The 6079-nt window shown below is 40.0% G+C and overlaps 1 long non-coding RNA gene across 1 annotated transcript; it reads left to right on the forward strand.

Annotated features, from left to right (window-relative positions):
- Nucleotides 1–6: 6 nt before the first annotated feature.
- LOC307033830 lies at nt 7–4727 on the forward strand. Its single transcript, XR_013806668.1, has 2 exons — nt 7–429; nt 911–4727. It is a non-coding gene; the product is annotated as an uncharacterized lncRNA (long non-coding RNA).
- The last annotated feature ends 1352 nt before the right edge of the window (nt 4728–6079 follow it).

Here is a 6079-nt window from a genome sequence, read left to right on the forward strand (position 1 = left end):
GGATGGCGTTTTATCACAGCATAATTTAACTTTATCTCCGGTAGAATTCTGATCAGGCATTAGCTCCGCCTCCTCTTATTATTTTTTTTAAAGCTAAGGACCCAAAATCCGCATTTCTCTAACAGGGCTGCAAAAGAGGTGTTTGAGCAGTATGAGGCATGGCTACAATGGGTGATCTGTTTGGTATTTTAAGCAAAAAACTTAACAGACATGTTTTGTATAGGTATGGCCCTACAATATATGTTTCCAATATAGCATAATAGGTCCACTTTCATTTACATCAGAATCAGACATTTTCTTTTTTTTCTTTTATAATTTTTTTTTTTTTTTTTTTAATTAATAATGGGACACAGGGTTCGGTCCGGATTGATTTGCAGTTCGGTCCGGATCCGGACCTTGGTCCGGAGTTTGAGAAGCCCTGCTCTAAAGGTAAGTAGGCTATATCTTGCCAGTATGTGAAAAACCTTCATTCTCCAGTTTTTAAGTTAACATTTAGATAAAGTACATTGGAATCTAATTTAACTGTATAATATTGATATATATATATTCTGATTCAAAATGTGTTTTTCTGGAGAATTGATAGTTTGAGCTTGTAGAACCCAATTATTTAATCAGGTTTACTTCCTGTTGGGAACAAGGCAAACATTTAATGAACTGAGCTTCCTTACTTGTGGTCATACTTTGACCGTAACAAATAAGAATTAATATAAATTCCCATATCCACACTGTAGCTACTGCATATGATAATAAAGCCTTTGAAGCTTACCCCATCCCCTCTGCTTAAAAAGAACATGGCTACTTAAATACTAAATTAAATAGCTAACTCAACCCAATCAGTTTTTAGTACATTCACAGAAAGGTTTACAGTATTGTATGTTAACACTGATTTAAATGTTTTGACTGAATGGAGGCAAAGATATCGTGGGAAAAGGACTGGCTGAGTGTCGTGAAGATCCATGTCCCCCATAAAGTGCAGCAAAAGAAGACGCCACACCTCCCAACGTGTCTATCTCCATCGAGGGATCGACGGTGCTTGATGAGGGTGAACGCCTGCCTTCTGCTCACGGACATCATCCATGCAATGAACCTAAGTAACACATCAAAGTTGAAATACGCTTCTGTTGTTTGCAAACGTCTTTCTTAAACTGAATTTCCTCCACATTTCTCTTGAAAGTCCACATGTTTGCAGAAGCAGTGGTGTAATGTTGAGGTACAGTACTTGAGAATGTTCTTTTCGTTGCACTTTATACTCCACTGCAAATCAAAGGGACATATTGTACTTTGTGCTTCACTATCTTATATAGAGTTTATCAAGTATAAGGTTCTGTTTTTTAATTTACAAAAAAATGTAAATATTGTTAGTAATCCTTGAGCTATTATGTTCTCAAGGGTTACTACAATTACTACAGGGTACTTTTTTACATGTAATACTCAAACAGCATTTAGCTAATTATACTTTTTCTTAAAGGTCCCATGTCATGCTTTTCCGGTTATTACCCGTCCCCTTGTGTGTTATGAAGGTTTTTATGCATGTAAACGGTCTGCAGAGTCAAAACCCTCAAAGTACACCCTGTAGCGAGTAAAACTCTAACACAGAAAAAAGCTCCCCAAAACGCCTTGTTGGAGATACGTCACTGTCCATTGATTCTTCCGGGTACCGCATGATGTCATGCGTTACCCGGAACCAAATGGACCAATCCGTGGATCCTTTACGTTACGTCCGTGGAGCCGTTACGTTAAGCCCCCGCTGATTGGTCCAAATTGACCAATCCACGGACTTCCTCACACACACACACTCAGTGCATGCAGCTCTGCTGATCTCTCCTCCCTGGCTGCAGGCTGATAACAGACAGTTGGGATCGTGGCGAAATACTCTCTGCAGACCCATTCTCACAGCGTTTATCAACCTTTTTCTTACTCAATATCAAGCCACACTTATTGTTTTTACTTCGGCTGTGACTTTGTGTTTGCTCAGGGTGAGTTTGGCTGTGTTTCGCTGTCGCTAAACAAGGAAAGCACACCTCCACGGAGCTCAGCGCGATTCACAACGTCCCGGCCAATCAGAGCACACTGTGCTCACAGGGAGGGTGGGGGCTGGAGTTTTTGGAGCTACAACGAGCCGTTAAAGGCAGAGAGTGAAATTCAGTGAATACACGTAGTTTACAGAGAGGCTGTATGATAAACCAAAGTGATTTTGGAAAATTGCACAATATAAATCTATTCTAGTAGAGCTCAACAATGGAATTATGATCAGTGGAAATGGCCATGACATGGGACCTTTAAGCAGTGTTGGGACTAACGCGTTACAAAGTAACGCGTTACTGTAACGCCGTTATTTTTGGCAGTAACTAGTACTCTAATGCGTTATTTTTTAAATTCAGTAACTCAGTTACCGTTACTACATGGTGCGTTACTCCGTTATTTTTTTATATAGTCTCGGCTCCCAGACGTTGGTGAGCGGCGCCAACAGCGAGGCGAACAGAGATGAGAACTGTACTTAAGTACAGTACTTGAGTAAATTTACTTAGATACTTCCTGTGTCACATGCGGAGACGCTTTGTGGGCGTGTTTGTGTTTAGTTAGCCTACTAACAATACTATCATGGCGACGGCGGAGCACAAGTTGAGTTTCTCCGCATGGAGATATGCTCACTATTTTACTTTTCTCGAGCATAAAGAAAATAATGTGTTAGTTAAGTGTAAGTTGTGTCTTGGCGGGTCAAAGATCCTATCTACTGCTCAAAACAGCAATTCCAATCTGTTAAAACATCTGCAAAAACCACATGCTGGGACGAAGCTATTGACCACAGACCCAGAGCCATCCGACGCCACCCCACCTCCACCCAAGCAACAGCGGCTGGATTTCAACCGAGGGACTGCTAGTCAGGTGAAAGTGGATAAAGCCATTGCACGGTATGTTGTTGAACACGTGCAGGCTATTTCTACAGTGGAGTCACCCGCTTTCAGGGAGCTAGTAAGCATGATACCATGTCCGGGCGGCACACGGCATATGGGACGCAAAACGTTTTCCAACTACCTGGAGAAAGAATATATCAAAATGGATAGCGAGCTAAAGAAAACATTTGAGGGGCTGGAATACATCTCGACCACCGCAGACATTTGGTCTGTCCACAACAGAAGCTTCCTCGGGATAACATCTCACTGGATAAACCCCACCACTTTACAACGCCAGAAAGCTGCGTTGGCCTGTAAAAGGATAAAGGGTAGGCACACGTACGATCTTATTGCTAGTGAGATTGACCACATTCACTCTTTGTATGGCGTGTCAACAAAAGTTACCTCCACGGTTACTGATAACGGCTCTAACTTTGTGAAAGCCTTTGCCATGTATCAACCGGAATTGCTCTCTGACGACGATAAATTGTCACTTTGAAACATATCTTTGTGTTTGTGTTTGTATAGAACACATTGCTTAGCAGAGTTCAGTGATGCAAATGCATGTCAAGTTGATCAACAGATTGTATTATTCTCCAATGCAATAACAGTACTTAAATGAAGGCTATAAGGGCATTAATGGGAGCTTTTTTTTTTTGGGAGCCCTTTTTTTAAGTAACTAGAACGTTACTTTTCACAGTAACGCATTACTTTTTGGTGTAAGTAATCAGTAAAGTAACTGAGTTACTTTTGAAATGAAGTAACTAGTAATGTAACTAGTTACTGGTGTTCAGTAACTAGCACAACACTGCCTTTAAGTAACATTTTCATTACCAGACTTTCACTTTTAATAGAGTATTCTTATAGTGTGGTATGAATAGTTTTACCTAAGAAAAGGGCCGGATACTCCTTGGACCTCTGAGTGACAGTATATCAATGTGTTTCTGTGCCTGCTTTGTTTAATTTAACGGATGTATGTGCAGTATTTGTTAAAATCATTGCAAACTGTAGATTAATCATGGCTTGTATAAGACAACAGAACAAAAATAAATATGTTTGTGTTTAGGTCAAAAGGACACCTAGTGGGTACAAATGGTACCGTTACCGTTACAGTGCTTTGAGTTATGTATTGTACTTTCAGTGTTGCCGTAGTTATGCAGATCTCGTCTCTTGTATTCAGACGCACGTTTTTACTCTGCATTGTTGTCTAAGAAAACATTATGCCTGTAAGTGTTTCTGTGCTCTGTTGTTTCAACATTGTTAATGAAGAGTATGTTTGAGGGATACATTGTTAAATATTGGAAATATTGCTGTTAATTCATAGTTGCAACGATGTATGCTAACAGCTAGCCTTTCAATGTAATTTCCCATAGGGGTTAGCATGAAGCTAACGCATCGTTTATGATATGGTTGTTAACACACGCGTGAAATGTATGAATATATGTTAAATGATTGCTATGCTTGAAATGAATGTACATTTTCTTGTGTGTCCAGTTGTACAGTGCTTTCTGAGTAAAACTTTAAAACGGAACTTCTAAAGCCGAGTGTTCTTCCTGTTGTCTGTCTGCCCCGCTACGGGAGTGGGGCAGAATAGTGTTGTTTTAAAAGTGTAAAACAGTTTTATTCAGTGGCGGCCGGCCCATAGGGGCGCTAGGGGCGCCGCCCCACCTCTTCCCACATACAAAAAAAATATTAAAAAAAATATTAAGTTAAAAAACAAATATTTAAAAAATATATATATTTTATATTTTTTATTTTTAATGAACAAGGTAAATATCATACAATTGGTATCAGTGAAATGTATAATCTACAATAAAATCTTGTTTAAAATTATGTTACGATGTCTAAAGTTACTGATAAATCACATGTTTCCTGCCTGGCCTTGCCCTTGGCAATAGTTTATCATTACGGGGCGCTGCCCCCGAGCTAAACAATAGTAAACTGTGCCGCCGAAACATAATTTCAGCCAATCAGTGCCGTCAAATATTTTGGTCACGAGAGCGCTCACGTTGGCGCCCACGTTGCTTGCGTGCGTTGACGTGAGTTGTTTTTTAGACTCGTGAGGAACTGGGGTAGTATCTATAGTAACGCAGTGTAGGCGGAGCCGTGACGTCTTCTTCAATGAGCTCCCCAGAAAAACAACACAGCCGTTAGCTCTTAGCACTCAGAGCTCACAGCTCTTCATATCTGTTCAGAAACTAGACAAAAGTTAAACAAGTACAAACAACATACTGTCTGTGTCATGGCGAATACAGTCACTGGTTTATTTATGTCTGTATAGGCCGTTGTGAGTGTGGACGGTCGGAGCATTTACAACTTTAGCTTAGCCAAATCTCCATTAGAAAATACGCATTTTAAAAGGTTTTTCGCCTGCCGTCTGTCTACAGACTTGTCAAAGCCTTAATTCATGGTTTTTACTATCCGGTATCAGTATGTTGTTACTTCAGCATCATTTTGAAACGTGTATTACAATTAAATCACGGTCAAATATGTTCATCTTGTTGTAGTTGTAGCCCCCTTGACAGCGATTCTCTCTCTAGTTTAGACTGCGGTCAAGCCAGCCTCCACTCGGAAAAACCTAGTCAAGCCAGCCCTCACGTGATATTGCGGTGCGCGAATATCCTATGCATTAAGGTAGAGTAAAAAAAATCCTCCCTCTGTGTTTAGATGAGAATAAAACAAAAACCGTCCAGTATCAAAGACTCTTTTCACTTCAGGGTGATAGCAGGACATCCCATCTAGTCACTCAGAAAAAATCAGGACATTCTGATGTAGAGTTTCAAAATAAAAGACCTTTGAAATCTCTATTGTATGAGTTATCATCCATGTTTTTAGATGAGAATAAAACAAAAACTGTCCAGTATCGTAGATCCATATCACTCCAGGTTGATAGCAGGACACCCCATGTAGTCACTCAAAATCAGGACATTCTGATGTACAGTTTCAAAATAAAAGACCTTTGGGGACAGGGATGATAGCTCATATATGAGACTTCAAAGGTCTTTTATTTTGAAACTGTACATCAGAATGTCCTGATTTTTTTTGAGTGACGACATGGGGTGTCCTGCCATCACCCTGAAGTGAGATGGATCTATGATACTGGACAGTCTTTGTTTTATTCTCATCCAAAACAGGGATGATAGCTCATATGAGACTTCAAAGGTCTTTTACTTTGAAACTCTACA

The sequence above is a fragment of the Notothenia rossii genome, assembly GCF_949606895.1.
Source record: "Notothenia rossii genome assembly, chromosome: 3".
Taxonomy (NCBI): Eukaryota; Metazoa; Chordata; class Actinopteri; order Perciformes; family Nototheniidae; genus Notothenia; species Notothenia rossii.